The sequence below is a fragment of the Ursus americanus genome, chromosome 17 (assembly GCF_024610735.1).
Source record: "Ursus americanus isolate L20-20 chromosome 17, mUrsAme1.1.p, whole genome shotgun sequence".
NCBI lineage: Eukaryota > Metazoa > Chordata > Mammalia > Carnivora > Ursidae > Ursus > Ursus americanus.
In genome coordinates this window covers 9,274,455-9,290,308 of record NC_142143.1, presented here as the reverse complement: position 1 = coordinate 9,290,308, position 15,854 = coordinate 9,274,455, and the positions used below count along the sequence as shown (strand labels likewise).

Below are 15,854 nucleotides of genomic sequence, written 5' to 3'. Positions count from 1 at the left end.
CACAACTGGTGTGCAGGAGCCCCTCCTGAGCCAATGCGATGTACCCCGGTCAAACTCTGGGATTCACCGGTGCTGGGATCCTGCGAGAACAGCCAGGGAGAGGCCTAGAGCTGACCTTCCAGACAAACCTCCACACTGACCCTCTGCCAACCGCAAAACAGACCGGCTGCCAACAGGAAGGTGCTGCTTTCTGCAGCACACCCCCCAGCCTTGGCAGTGCCAAGGAGGGGGCACCAGGAGACGGCCCCCAGCAACACTGAGGCCACCTAGCCTCATGGCTGAGAGCAAGGACGACAGTGCCAGGCTGGCCCGGATCAAGTCTGGCTTTGCCACTTGCCAGCTGGAGAGCTCGGGCAAGCTCCTGAGCCCCTCGGGCAAGCTCTGAGCCCCTCAACTTCCTGATCTGGAAAACAGCCTCTCCCAGGGTTGCTGTGAGATTCCGTGAGTTAATACACGTGCAACACTTAGCACGTAGTAGGTCCTCAGCACCCTGCTGAACCCACGCAGACCCCCTGTGTCCTTGCCCTGCAGTGCTAGAGCCCTAGGTTCCCCCCGACCGGGTCCCATCCCAGGGCAGGAGCGGTGCCCAGCACATACCCTGAGGTTTTCCCATAAGGGGGCTGGACTTGGGCTTCCCTGGACAGGGAATATCCTGTTCTAGGAGTGGGGGGAGGAAGAGGAGCGGGAAGGACGCAGCCGCTCCGCATTCCTGGCATTCTTGGCGGCAGCCCCGTCCAGCTGCCTTGAGCTGCCACTGCGGGGCACTGGCCCTGTTCCAGGCTGTCTCGGCATAGCAGGACAGCATCCCATTTGGGGTGCCCCTTGGACTTGGGGTGCTGGGGGACCCCTCTGGTCCCAGTCCCACTCACCCTGTGCTGTCCCAGAAGCAGACAAACCCCCAGCCTGAAAGGAGCCGTTTGGGAGGTCTGGGGACAGTCCGTCAACAGGGAAGGGGCTTCAGCTTTTGGTTCCACCTTCTAGGGTTCCCCAGCCTGCTCCCCTCCACCCAGGGAAGCTCTGGAGAGTGGCCAGAGGGCAGAGCAGAGGTGGGTAAAGAAAGAAGAGGCAGAGGGCTCCTGGGTTCTAGCCTCTAGTGACTGGGACACTTGTTTTCCTTCTCTGAGACTCAGTTTCTCCATCTCTCTCCTTTAAGCAACGTCAGCCCTGCTACACTGTCGTGTGATCTAGTAATCACTTCCTCTCAGAGCCTCTTCCCCGGGGACCAAGGGCAGAAATCCAGCGCGTCCCTGCGCTAAGCCTGGCCTAGTGCAGGCTGCGTAATGCTCACTGTTGACCTGGGACCACCTGCCCCTCCACTCGCAGCAATGGTCTGCAGGCTTCTGAGACTCAGAGACCTGGAAACAACACAGTCCCAGGGTGGTCTCGCTCCAGACCCTCCTCCCTGGGTATGTCCTGGGGGTCCTGGGAGGGAAATAACTTGTCCAAGATCCCACAGTTAGCCGGGTTGAGCTGACTCTGGACCTCACGCATTTGCTGCTCCTCCCTAAAGCCACCCAGGGCTGAGTTCATTCATTTCCATGTTTCCCTGCGAACAGCCTCTGGTTTCAGACCGTGAGAGCCAGAGCTGTCTGGGAAGGAGCCCGACAGGGCAGCTCCCCAGGGGTCCACGTCAGAAACCTCCTCTCCTCGGGACACTGAGCCTGTGAGCAGGTGGCCCCAGACACAAGCACCCCCTCCTCTCCCTGCACTGCTCTCTGAGGTTGGGGAGGTCAGCAGAGTCACACGGGGCCCAGCAGGGAAGGCAGAGTGGCTGAACTGGGGTGGGCATGTCTGAGTGCCCGTCTCCCTCCCTCTCTCCTCTCCCGCTGCTCAAGGACCACCCCAAGCCCCTTGGGCCCAGTCCTGGAGTCCCTCCAGTGCTCTCGATGCCCATTGCAGAGTTCAAGAGCTCACTCCGGCTCTGGGGACGGATACCGGGAACATGGTCCAGGCCACATGGGGAAGCAGAAAAAGCTCTTTGCCCAAGTCAGGCGTCGTGAGATGTCCCGATGCTTGGACCTCGGCACCTGCATGACCCTTGGAGTGTCGGACCAGATGGCCCCTCCGGGCCAGTCCCACTCAGTCCCGCTGTGGTCCCGGGATTCTGAGGTTCCGATTTCTGGTTCTGTGAACACCCATCCCCATCTGCACACCCTTGACAGCATTAAGCCGAGGAAGCCCTGTTCTGTCACCTGCCCTTGGCCGGGACTTGCCCCCCTGAGGGCAGCCAAGGTCCTGTTCCCAACAACCCCACCTTCCCCATCACCCAATCCTCCTGACAGCCCAGACACCCCAGAAGCCATTGTCTCCACGTGGCCCAGGCCCCTGTCTGCTTCCTGTCTGCTCACCCTGCCTGCTTGTCCAGTGTGTGTCTGTCCTGACATCTGTCTGTCTGAGGGACTACAAAAGGAAAAGGCTGGAACACACCCTGCTGGGGCCATGTGACCAGTGCACTCCTCACCCCCTGCTGGGAAATCACCTCCATTGTGGAGATTGGGAGCCCCCGGAGCGCGCGCCAGAGTGTCTGCGGGCGTGGCGTGTGTGTGTGTGTGTGTGTGTGTGTGTGTGTGTGTGTGTGGACAGTGGCACTGGGTGTGTGTCAGGATTTTGCGTGTGTGGGATACTTGGTGAAATGAATTATGATAAACTGAATGCAATGGGTGGAGTACTACGCAGCCATTTAATACGATGTCTTGGAAGAATCATGATGACATAAAAAATTGTCACCATAAAAGATTTAGTAAAAAAAAATGTACACCCTCCCCCAAAAAAAGCCGAAACGAATACACCAAATGCTAATAATCGTTATTTCTGGATTGCGAGACTATGAGTAATCTTGTCTTTCCTTTATACTCTTGGACATTTTCAACGTTTTCTGCAATGTGCACTTGTTTTATAATCAGAAAAAGGAAAAAGAGGTAATAAAAAAACAAATTAGAGACAAAGCACAAAACAAATAAACATGATTTAAGATAAAAAGAGACGAAGGCCTGACAGATAATGTTAAGCATAAAACTAAGCCAAATGTTCAACTCAAGATAGCGAGCACTGAGTGAGCACCTACTGTGTACTACAACTCTTGTTGAGTGTGGAGTTACAGAAATGCTTGAGATGTAGCCCTCCCTGGTGAGGACACTGTCCGTTGGGAGGGTGGGACGGTCACCAGTCACCAGTAACAGACACAGATAGACTGGTTCCCCTCTGAGAGGGCACCAGAGAAAGAAAGTGACAGATGAATCAGGAGGGCTTCAGGGAGGAGATGACTCCTCATAGGAGGGTTTTGTGAGTTTTTTTTTAAGATTTATTGATTTATTTGAGTGGAGGAGGGGTAGAGGGAGAGAGAATCCTCTAGCAGACGTCCCACTGAGCACAGAGCCAGACTCAGGGCTTGATCCCAGGACCCTGAGATCATGACCTGAGCAGAAATCAAGAGTCAGCAACTTAACTGACTGAGCCCCCCCAGGCGCCCCACCGGAGGGTTTCGGGGGGGGGCGTGCAGTGGTGGAGGGAAGCACGGTGGGTGGCTAGGGGACCACCCTTTGTCTGGAGCAGGCGTGGCACACAGGCTTCAGTTCACCTCAACACTGCAGTGCTGGGTTGAGAGAGATTCTGAAGCTAAGTGGGCACTCATGGGGAAAGAATGCAGGGATTGATCAGCAATTCATTCATTCATTCATTCATTCATTCATTCATTCAAGAAATAGTTCTTGAGGACCTACTGTGTGCCGTGCACCGTCTGGGGAATCCTGCCATGCAGCTTCCAGCTCAACGGAGGGAAACAGGCAACGGAACAATTAAGGAATAAAATATATGACGTGCCCGATGGTGGGAAGTGCTACGAGGAAAGACGAGGCCGTGGCAGGTGGAGGTTCATTCTATGTCGGGTGGTCTGGGAAGACTCCCCCAGGGTAGCATTTGATCAGAGACAAAAAGAAGTGAAGTGTGGAGTCCAGGCGAGGGGGGCTTCAGGTGGAGGGAGGGGGGACAGCACATGCAGCGCCCCAGGGGAACGCAGGGAACACGAGGTCAGCAGGGGCCCCGTAGGTCCTTGCGGGGCCGTGGTGAGGACCTGGGCTTCTCCTCTGAGTGACCGCAGGAGCCATGGGGCGGGGGGGTTGAACAAAGAAGTGCATGAACAGCCTTGTGCTGTAGTAAGCCTGCCCTGTGGCAGCCTGGGGGGGGGGGGTGGGAACAGGGGCAGTAGGCACTGAGGCTGGACGGGCTAAGGGTGAGGTGCCCAGGGATGAATCCGAGACATCCACAGGGCACAGTGGAGCAGGCAGCCAGACCCGGGAGTCTGAAGTCCAGGTCCCAGCTGGGGACACACGTTTGAGTGTCATTGGCTTGCAGATGGCAGTGAACCCATGAGGTAGGATGAGATCACCTTGGGAAGGAATGTAGACAAAGAGGAGGTCCAAGGATTGAGCCCCGGGCTCCCCCAACCATTTATTATTTGGCGAGATGAGAGGGGACCAGAGAGGATCCAGGGAAGGGGTGCTCAAGAGAGGAGTGGGACAAATACAGTTCCTGCAGAGAGATGGGCGCAAGCCTGGTGGGAGAGGCTTAGGCTAGCCACAGGGGAGAGAAACTCAAAAGGGCAAGTCAGGACAAGTCTTCCCAGGAGCCTGGCTGTACAGGGGAGCCGCAGTGGTACCCCAAAACCCAAGCAAGGGGCTCAGAGGCCCCCACAACTCATCCTCCCACGACCCTCCCCAGTGGTAGCCAAGGGCAGCTGTTTACTGCAGGGTGGGGGATGGTGGACAGAGCTTGGTCTGGGCTGGGTGTCCACACACAGGTGCTCAGGGCCAGTCAAGGCATGGGTGGAGCCAAGGGGAAGAAAAGAAAGGGGCCTGGCCCAGACACCAGTGCCAGGGCCGCGTGCCAGGGTCATGGCCAAGGCTGGCTCCCAGCGTGCCGCCGTGGTCCAGGAGTGGGAGAATTCTGAATCCAAACTCTTCATTGAGAAGATTGGCTTCTCCATCTCTGTCTTCTCTGCACTGGGAGCAGCTCTCCTGCCACAGCGCCTCATCCGCTGAAAATGGAGCCTGGGCAAAGCTGGTCTCCACCCCCTTCTCGGTCAGGAGCCGTCTCAGCTGTCGAGCCCGTCACCGTCTGCAGCGGTGCTAAAACCGCCGGAGACACCGACAGATGAGAGCCTTGAAGCTTGGCAGCCCCACATCCCCTGACCTCACTCACTCCTAGCTGCAGCTTCCCAACCAGGGCCATTTCAAGGGACATGGACACAGCAGCCAGGTTCCCTGGGGCTGGGGCTGCCACGATGGGGACAGCTGGCTCTGGGGCTGGAATTGCTACCGTGTTTGGGAGCCTCGTCCCTGGTGGTGCCAGGAACCCCGCACTGAAGCTACGGCTCTTCTCCTGCACCATTCTGGGCTTTGCCCTCTCGGATGCCATGGTGCTCTTGTGGCTGCTGGTGGCCTTTCTCCTCCTCTTTGCCACGGAAAGGAGCCGTGTCCACGTCCCATAGGTCTCGTCTGCCCTGTATGTTCCTTCTCCTATGCCTCCCCAGGCAGCCTGGGAAAAGCGGTTGGCTTAGGGTTTGACAGAGGAAAGACAAAGAAATACTGTATTAATAAGGAAAAAAAAGATCTACTTCTCAAGTAGGAAGAGCATGTATTTGACTTCACACGTGTTTCACGTGGTTATGCCGAGTCGATATTTAGACTTCCAGTACGGAGACTTCCATCTGGACTGTTGCCCCAGACCCTGCCAATGTTAGGGTTGACCTGGGAGCGGATAGCATGAGTGATGGGGTAAAGACAGGGTTGTTTTTTTGGTTTGGTTCAGGTTTTGTTTGGCTTTTAAGATGAAAGAAGAACTAGCATTGTCTCCCAAAGAGTGAACCCAGGGAGGGGAAACCGGTGGAGGAGGCTGAGTGCGGATGCAGGAGGGATGGGTCCAGTGCACGTGCACGCGTGAGGGGCTGCCCCGCGGGAGACTCACAGGTGCTCCACCCATGGGACCAGCAGGGAAGGCAGCCTGAGCAGGTGCAGGGCCCAGCGGGGGGGGGGGGGTGGAGCATGCGGACGTTCTCTCATGATTCCTTCTGTTATGTCAGTGCAAAAGGAGCACCACCGCGGGCCACAAAAAAGGACAGAGGGCCCTGGAGGTTTGCGGAGGGAGGAGAAGGTGCGAAAGAGCCCTCGTATATGGAAGGGGAGCAAGGGGACCAGAGAAATGTAGCTGTACTGCCCAACAGCATGTTGGCAGATGCATTCTCCCAAGATGGCCACAACAATATCTCCCATCCCACAAGCCCTTCTAGAACCTTCCACTCCCCCACTAAGGAGTGGAATCTTAGTCCCCTCCTCTGGAACCTGGGCAGGTTGGTGACTCACTCCCCAGCAATAAATGCAGTCGAAGTGACACTGCCACGCTCCTGAAGTGACATGGGAAATGCTTCTATCTTCTAGAACATTCCTACTGGAGCCCTGAGCCGCCATGCTGTGAGGAAGCCCAAACTAGCCCATGCAGAGAGACTGCATGGAAAAGCTCTGAGGTCATGGAGATGGAGAGATGTCCCGCCAGTGCCTAGATGCTTCAGCCCCAGCCACCACGTGACTGCCACTCTCTGAAACCCTGACTAACCCAGCTGAACCCTTCCCACCTCCATGACCTACAGAATCCACGAGAGATGATAAAATGATAGCTGTCTTAGGCCTTTACTTTTTGACTCAGAAACAGCTCATCAGAACAAATACCAAGGGCCAACATGAGACTTACGGTCATGAAATTCAGGTGACACCCCGTTGGCCTAAGGACACTCAACACACTTCCACAGGGACAGAAGGCGGCACAGCGGCCACAAGCTTCCCTCCCTGGAGGAGCAGAGGATGAGGGGGAAATGTCGAGGGCCTTGGGTCCTGGATGTCATGCTAAAGTGCCTGACTTGACCCTGTAGACTACTGAGAGTACCCCAATGAGAGCTATTTACCTTCCGTGCACCTGCTGGGTCCTCTCTGGTTTTAGCAATACAGAACACAGACTCCCTCCTCAGATGAACTAGGGTGGGGGAAGACAGGAGCCTTCCCAGAGGCCTGAGCACTCGGCAGCCTGGGTTCTCAGCCTTTCCCATCTGCCTGAGGCCTTAGGGACACAGCCAGTGGAGCAGGGAAGGGCTGGAGAATGGGGAGCCTCAGTGATCCCATCTGAAAAATCCACTCGAGGCCTCTAAGTGGTCTTCTGCTTCTGAGACTAAGGATGCCACAGGGACATGTTTCCACACAAGCATTGCCCGCATTGCCCGGGGGCCTCCATCCTGTAAGTGGGACAGGCAGGAAGAGGACTGGAGGCCTGGCCCTCATTACACTATGGGCCAAATTCAGGAATTTCAGGTCCAAGTCACAGAAAACCCAACTCAAGGTGGCTTTAAAAACTAAAATCTGGTGGGGGGGGGGAATGCCTGGGTAGCGCAGTCGTTGGGCGTCTGCTTTGGGCTCAGGGCGTGATCCCGGCGATCTGGGATCAAGCCCCACATCAGGCTCCTCCGCTGGGAGCCTGCTTCTTCCTCTCCCACTTCCCTTGCTTGTGTTCCCTCTCTCGCTGGCTGTCTCTGTCAAATAAATAAATAAAATCTTAAAAAAAAAAAAACACCCTAAAATCTGTGGACTGTAGAGTAAGAGAAAAGCACACGGGTATTTGAGGTTTCAAGCAAAGCTGGATCCAACAAGACCTAGTTTCTCTGCCTCCAGCTCTTGGCTCCATGTTCTGGCAGCTGCTCCTGTCCCAGGCTGGCTCTCCCTTGGGGGATCTCAGTATTGTCCCCAGTCTTCTGGTACCTCCTTCCCTTCGCAGCCCGTGGAGAAAGAGAAGGTCTACTTCCAGAGAGCTTAAGTAGAAGTCTTTGCTCTGATTGGACGACTTGGGTCACGTGTCCATCCCTGACCCAATCACAGTAGCCATGAGATGGGCTATAATAATTGGTTTAAGCCAATCAGGGCCCACCTGGAGCAGAGACTGGGTCTACCCCACCCGCAGTGGGCTGGGAAACGTGCGGTCCTGTCAGGAGGGAGGGAAGGGAGTGGATGCCAAGGAGGGGAGCGCTCAGTGTCTGCTACCGTAGGACACACTCAAGAATAGCAGACAAGGACCCAAAGCATGTCCCTCAGTCCGCCCAGCAGAGCCTCCTGGAGACGGCGTGCTCTGTCAGAGAGGAAGTGGTTGAGCACCGGAAAGGGGGGAATCTCCCATCAAGGCTATTTCCGGTACCATCTCCCCATCTGGCCAGCCTGGAGCCCCGGGATGGGGGCAGCCTCCGTTGGCCAGAACCCAGGGCCTGCCTGGGCCGCTTGGGCAGCTGGGGACTGAGTAATCTGGGAAAAGTGCAGGCTGGAGAGGGCTGGGGCGGAGGAGCCATCTGACTCTTCCCTAACTCCAAAAAAGGGAACAGGAAAGGTCAGCTTAGGCTCCAGGAGGGTTCCAAACATGTAGCCTGACAAAAGCAGACAGCCCCGTCTGGGCTCAGCTTGCCTGGGCCTTTCCATACCTTGCTCAGCCAAGAACCCAGGGAGCAAGGCTGGGTGGGGATTACCCCATTGCTCAGATGCGGGGGCCGAGGCTCTGAGAAATGTAACTCACCCAAGGTCATCCAGAGAGGTAGGGCAAAGCGAGAACATGAACCTGAGCTCTCTCAGGCCAGCCTCCTCCCCCTGCCCCCTTCTGGTAGCCCAGCTTAGAGTCAGGCCCATCCCACCCACAGTAATGTGAGGGTGAGGCCACTGGTTGGGGGGTGGGGGGGGCATTCAATCCCCACCGCTCCCCCCTCCATGGTCCCTACTGTCTGGCAGGCCAGGAAGATAGAGAAAGGAGGGCTGCAGGGTCCAACTGGCCCAAGTTCAAATGGCTTGTGTGAACGTGGGCAAGGCAGTATCCTCATTTACGAAATGAAGAAACGAACACGTCCCTTCGAGGTCGCGGGGAGGAATGAATGACATCACGTATGTAAAGCAGCTAGCACAGTGCAGCCCGGGGCGAGTGTCCTATTCCTCCTCGCGTCAGGGAAGGAGTTGGTAAGGTTTAATTACAATATCCTGGCAGAAATGCTGTGATCCGCTGAGCCCAATGCTGCAAGATGGAGCCCGCGGAACTCTTCCAAGTAAACACTGAGAAACACAACGGGGGTGGGACTTCGGTGAGAAATTAACCCGCGGTGCCCGAGTGGGGTTCCTCGCTTTCTGGGAGGGAGTCAGGCCCAGTTCCAGCGTTGTCCCCCTGCGGCTCGGCAGAAGTCCAGATGCTGCAGAAATCTGTTTCCACCCTTTCCCTGGGGACTGAGGACCAGAGCAGGACTTTCATCCCCTGAGCCTGGACTCAGCAGGGGCGAGGAGGCTGCAGACAGGGGGCCATTGTCCATCCCAGCCGGGCCAGATCCCGCGGCTGCCAACCCATCTGGGGCACAGGGTCTCCATGGACCAGCCCAGCCATGTGTGTGTATTTGCCGGGGGGGGGGTTGGTGTTTGTCCCCCAGTTGCCACTGGAGACCCAGATCCTACCACTGGACACTCTGTCCAGTGTCCCGACGGTGACCCCAGAGCATCTCCAACCAGCAGGCCTGGGTGGGGCCTGGGAAGACAAAGCCGCCTTTCGCTGCTGGCAGCTGGGTGGGCAGAGTGCGTCAGCCCACGGGCCAGCCAGTGAGACCTGGAAGTCAGCCTTGTTGCCCCCTCCCCCACACTCCATCACCACTCACGTCTTGTTTTTGTCATGACATGATATGACAGATGTTGCTTGTCAATTGTGCTGCAGAAGTCTCTCTAGACCCCGGCCCCTGCCGTCCAGCCGCACGGCTCCTCCATGCCCCCCCCCCCCCTCCTGGGGTCTCACAGTCTGTCCTGCCCCCATAGCCAGGGGGAACTTCCAGCAATGCTGTTCAACCACATCAGTCCCTGGTGTCAAGTCCAGTGCACATCTGCACAACATATACCAGACAAAGACCTCAGTTCCAAAATATGTAAAGAACTCCTACAGATCAATAAGAAAAAGAGAGGCAGCAAGTAAAAAGGAGCAAGAGACTTTGAGCAGACCCTTCACAACAGAGGTTGTGCAAGTGGCCTGTTCAGTCCATGAAGACATTATCCATCATCAGGGCAACGCAAAATAAAACCACAACAAGTTATCACTACGTACCCACCAAAACTGCTAAAAGGAAAAGTATAGAAAATATCAGCTGTTGGCGAGGATGCAAAACAACTGGGAGTCCAAGAACACTGGTGTGAAAGGAAGCGTATCTGGTACAAGCACTTGGGAAAATGGTTTGGCATTGTCTCCCCTCTACCCAGCAATCCCACCCGTGGGTTTATGTCCGACAGAAATGCGTGCATACTGCCACTGAAAGACACGGACAAGGTCATTTGTTGCAGCTTTATTCACAGTGGTCAAAGCCCAGAAATCACTGGAATACTCACATACAGTGGAATGGAGTAAGGCTCGGTGAGGGACAAGCACTGCGGCCATAGGGACTCACCTCGCGCAGTGTTGGAGGACAGAAGTCGGACACAAAGGAGTGGACACCATGGGGTTCCATTTATGTGAATTTCAGAAACGGACGAAATTGCACAAATCAGGACGGTGGTTATCAGGACAGGGGAAGGAGGCACAGTGCCTGGGGTGGGCGGGGGGCACAAGGGGGATTTCTTGGATGCTGATAATGTCCTAGTCTCTTGATCTATGCACTGGTTACACTGGTGTGTTTAGCTTCTGAAAATTCATCCAGCTGGACACTGAATGATACAGGCATTTTTCTTTACATATTAAAAAAAAAAAAATCCTCCACGTACACTGCCCAAATTCTTCCATGGCGGTTCCCAGCAGTTTATCGTCCGTCCCCAGGACATGCCATACCATTGTCTCTGCCTGGAACCCCTTACCCAGTTGGCAAACATTCTGCTCTGGGGTCACACCACCCCCAGGAAGCCCTCCCTCCTGGCCCCAAACAGAGGCGGTTTCTCAGTCCTCAAAGAGCCATAAGGACCTTCATTTCAGCCCTTATTCCTCTGACGGTCACGCCACACTTGTTATGTCCCAGGCACATACACTTGTGGGTAAACAGTCATAAGTAATAGGTTACACTTAAAAAAATCAAATAATTGCGGAAATAGACACTGAAAGATTGCGATGAATGCCCTGAAGGGAAGTCCAGGAAGTCAGTGGAGAATAATGCGCTGGGCGGGGGTTGGGGGGGGGCTGGCTTACAAGGGGCTGAGTGCAGAGACCCAGAGAACAAATAAGAGCCAGGCCAGGAGACTGCGGGGTGGGGGTGGGGGGTGGCGGGGGCACATTTATATCCGTGATGTTTCATCTCAATCCCCAGGAGCATAGCACAGGTCCGGCCTGTTAGGTCTCTGGAAGGATTTTAGGGATGAGTGAGTGACTGACTGAATGTTGAGAGGCCGGCAGAGACAGGGAAATCAGAGGCACACTGGGTTCCCCACCACAAATGCACACCTCTGACTGGCAGAGCCAATGCAGGAAATAAAATTGGGGGTTTCCGGAAGCACAGACACATCCCCCCCCCAGCAGTGAGGCACAAGCCAATCATTCCTTCCTTGGTTCGTCCTCACGGTTGGTAAATATTAATTGAGTACGAACTGCAAGCCAGGCTCTACAGTAGGGGCTGTTCCCTTCGCCTCTCATTCATTTCCAATTCCCAGTGGCTATTTCAACTTCTGGGATCTCTGGCGGTTTAAGTCTCTCCTGGCTTCTGGATGCTTCCCCATCCCGTACCCCAGTCCCTGTCCACCGGGCCAGGCGGGACTGTCCTGTGATCACCGGGGGGAAATCCCAGGGAACCTTGGGTTATACTGCCTGGCTGTTTACAAGCCCACACATGATTGAGAGGGCGGTTGTTCACCTCGCCAAAATAATGTCCGCTTTACCAGAGAATCCCCAATGCTATTTTCGTCTTCCCAGCAGGATTTCCCAGACACCGCTGGCAGGAGCGGGAGAAGGTACTGGCCTCGCAGAAGCAATCAGCCAGGCCTGGAGTGATTATGACAGTGTGTGCCTGAGACCCGGCCACCCCTCGCCTCGGCGTAAACTCGGAGCACGTTACACCCAGGTCGCCGGGGAGCGTGCCTGAGAAGTTTCCAGCGACACTGTTAGCAACAGCTGCGAAGAGGAGGCAACCAGGTGTCCCTCCCGAGGGAAAGGGGTAACGAATGTGGGGGACGCATGTGAAAGGGAGAAGACGTAGCCCGTCTGCAAAACAACATGGGTCAAACCGAAAGACCTGGTTTTGAGTAAAAAAGGAAATAAATAAAATGGGATGTCAGACGTGATCCCATTCGTGTACACTTAAAACGGATACACACACTCCCCAAAAAGCTGCATGCCTGTGGAGGGTATATATTTACTGAAGAGCATATCGTGAGTACATTAGAAGAGGATCTTTGGAGGGAGGGGAAGAGGGGTTGGCTCTGGGATGAGGGGAGAGCCGTATACACATACTTCATGTAAAATAAGACAGGGCCTTGCATGGACAGTGAAAGCACATGAAGAACAAAAGATTTTAGTGAACTGAACAATCTCCACTTGAAATAAAAAGTAAAATTTATATTTAAATTGGACTGCTTCTGAGAAGAAGTAGTAGATATACTTTTTCTTATTCCTCCCACTAAGTGCATCTAAAACCCTAATCATAGTATATTAAACAAGCCCAAGGAGGCTCTGAAGGGAGGGGAGAAGAAGGCAGATTAACTAGGGATCACAGGACCCAAGAAACAACACAGTGATGAGTTTCTTGGTTGTTGGATTTTTTTTTTTTTTTTTTGCCTCATATATCTCAGACTTAAAGCTGAAGAAGCCAGCAATCTGGAAATGCCAAGGGGGTTGGATATCCCCCCCCCAAAAAAACACAAAAGCCTACTCTATCTAGCCAAAGAACCAGAAAAGAGGCAGCCAGTAAGACAGAAAAATTTTAGACAATAATTGGTATACTCCAGCCAAACCCTTCAGAAAAATCTGTGGCCCCGTCCGTGCCAGCAAGACCACATGGGAAACCTAGACTTCCCCTTTCAGCAGAGTGTAAGGTGCTCCAATCTCCCTGCCAGGGTGCTATCGGGGAAGGCCAAGCAGAGGGCTGGGACTTTTCTATCCACCCACACAGAAATCGGGAGCCTCACCAACTCTGGCATCAACCGAGGTCGAGGGGGGAGTTTGGGCTTCTAACCCTATTTGACAGCAATGAGGCATTTCCCCCACTTCCCCTCTTTAGAAGCATCCCAGGCAACTAGCTAAAGCAGAAGGCTGAACAAGATACAGAGTCTCATCACATGATGCCCCAAATATCCAGGTCTCAGTAGAAAATCAGTCATCATGCCAAAAGCCAGGGAGATCTCAAGCCAAATGTGCAAAGATGCCCACACCAAGATAAGAGAAGTGTTACGAACACATCTGAAACAAATGAAAACAGAAGTCTCAGCCAAGAAACAAAAGGTATAAACATTTAAAATACCATTTATAATTGCTCAATAAAGTAAAATAAAATGCTTAGGTGTAAATCTACCAAAATACGGACACAGGACTTGCGTGCTGAAAACTCACGGAAAGCTGATGAAAGAAATCAACAAAGAAATGGAAAGACATACTATGTTCATGAAGACGACTCTACATAGCGAAGATGTCAGTTCTCCCCAAACTGGCGTACAGACTTAATGCAATTCCTGCAAAAACTCCAGCAAAATGTTTTGTGGCTACAGACAGACAACATTATTCTAAAACTGATATGGAGGGGAGGTATTTTTCATTCCGATGGGGGTTGGGGAGAGGGGGGCAAGAGTGAAGGGGGGAAGGTGGCTGGGGAAGGGGGTGCGGAGTCATCCGTCAGAGTCGGGGTCCTCAGGCCCCGGGGCTCAGTCCAGAGGAAGCGAGACTGCGCTCAGCTGGGCAGTCAGGGGGGACAGGATGGGACCGTCTGCCTGGCCGCAGGTGCCCCCGGATGAGACCATTCCGTGAGCCCAAATAGATCTTATAATCAATGGTAAAGTGGGGAAGATGCAAAATCACTTCAAATACAGGTGTCAGAATCTCTTCAGTCATGAGGGAGGGAGCCACAGGGAAGATGTGGACATGATCTCCAGCAGATGCTTGTCTGTGAAAGAGAGAAACATCAGTATAGGAGACTTCGCACCTCAGCAACAAAGCAGTCCCTTGAGAGAAAACGTTGCCTTGCAACTGGGATTAAGCCCTTCCAAGAATTCTTCAAGGAGAAACCAAAACTGTGCCACTGAAATTCCTCAGCGCAAGGGTAATGGTTCGTCCCAGGAGCAAGAATCGCCAGAAGAGATTCCTACTCTGGGCAAGCTCCGTGGGGTGGGAAGGGAAAACATTCCTGTTCGACAAAGACACAGAGTTCATTGGATACTGATAAGAAGTTTGGTAGGACTCTGGGGACTTCAAAGGAGAGAGAGGCGGTATGGCGTAAGCTCCGTCCATGATAGGGACAGGTGTCCGCAGAACTGTGGGAAGCCGCTCTCTGAGACAGAGGCTGTGCGACACTGTGGGCTTGTGTTTTCCCAAGAGAACTTACAGCAAGCAGTCAAAATCCCTCTTTTCTAATAAAAGAAAAATACACCTTTCTGAATTAAGGCTTGAGAAATGCCCGTTTCCTGCTGGCTCAGATTTAGCCCCAAAATGGCTTTTGATTAAACGGCATACAGCCCCTGTGAGTCCACACTCAACCTTTTTCGATACATTTGATCCATCCTTGGTTTCTACAGATGAAGAAGATAGGCTTTGAGAGAGAAGGCGGCTTAGTATTGAAGAGGGCATCGGCCCTCCTCCCAAGGCACAAATGCATACATTTGAGGCCACCTCACAGGTTAATCCGTTATGTAAACTGGGACAAAGTCAGCTCCTGGAATGACTGAAGTCAGTGGGGCCGGTACTGCAATTCCACAAGCTAACTGTGACTCAGAAGAGGACAGCCACCCTGTGTCCGCAGTCACGTAGGCAGAAGCAACGTCAGGTGTCTGGAAACAGCATGTCCACATTAGCAGACAGGGAGCCTGGCAAGTCCATAGGCCAATGGGTTATACGCACTGCCTCCTGCCGACTTGGACTTGCTTCAGATCACAGAATCCCTGGAACTAGGGAGAGATGGACCGTTAACAAAGCAGAAGCCCTCCTTGAAGTTCGGGAGACCTGAAGGCACATTCCTGCACGGGACTCTGCACAAGAGGACGACCTCTTCCCGGTGAGCCCTGCGCGCCCGGATTGAACAGTGGTATCGCAAGCTCAGTTGTGACGCCCCTGCCCCGTGTGTATTTCACCCTCCACTATAACAGGACTTTGGGAACGTTAGAAAGATCCCAGTTCTTGCATGTTTTTTGAACCATTGCTTACTATATCACTGAACAGGACTTTCCCTTTTAGCTTGCGATCTATCTGCCGGCAGTCAAGCCTTACATGCGATGGGATTGATGGGTTCCCTTTACCATCAATGTTGCAGGATTTTTTCAGAGAGTATCACGATATGCAGAAAGTTCGAGTTCGCTGCTGAGAAGTCAAACCAGTCAAGGCAAAGGAAACTCTCCTGCCCTCAAAGGGCATTAACTCGATTGGCTGTTACTTACTCAGATAAATGTGGTGCCTGTGGAGACAACAGAAGACGGACCCACGGGTGTTCAGTAAGGCTACAAAAACATTTTGTCGATTGAGCGAACGGTTTGGTTTTTAATGACTGTTGTGATTGAGTAAAGCAATTCTGAGGCATTTGCTATGAAGAATTCTATTTCTTTTTTTTATTTTTTTAAGATCTTATTTACTTACATAAGAGAGAGTTAGAAGAGAGAGAGCATGAGCAGGGGGGAGGGGCAGAAGGAGAGGGAGAAGCAGACTCC

The 15,854-nt window shown here is 53.6% G+C and overlaps 2 pseudogenes; both read left to right on the top strand.

The window, feature by feature from the left end:
* The first annotated feature begins 274 nt into the window (after positions 1-274).
* On the top strand, positions 275-5,485 carry LOC123780567 (ATP synthase F(0) complex subunit C2, mitochondrial pseudogene; annotated as a pseudogene).
* Positions 5,486-14,001: 8,516 nt separating this feature from the next.
* Positions 14,002-15,595, top strand: LOC123780566 (suppressor of cytokine signaling 5-like; annotated as a pseudogene).
* Positions 15,596-15,854: the final 259 nt, after the last annotated feature.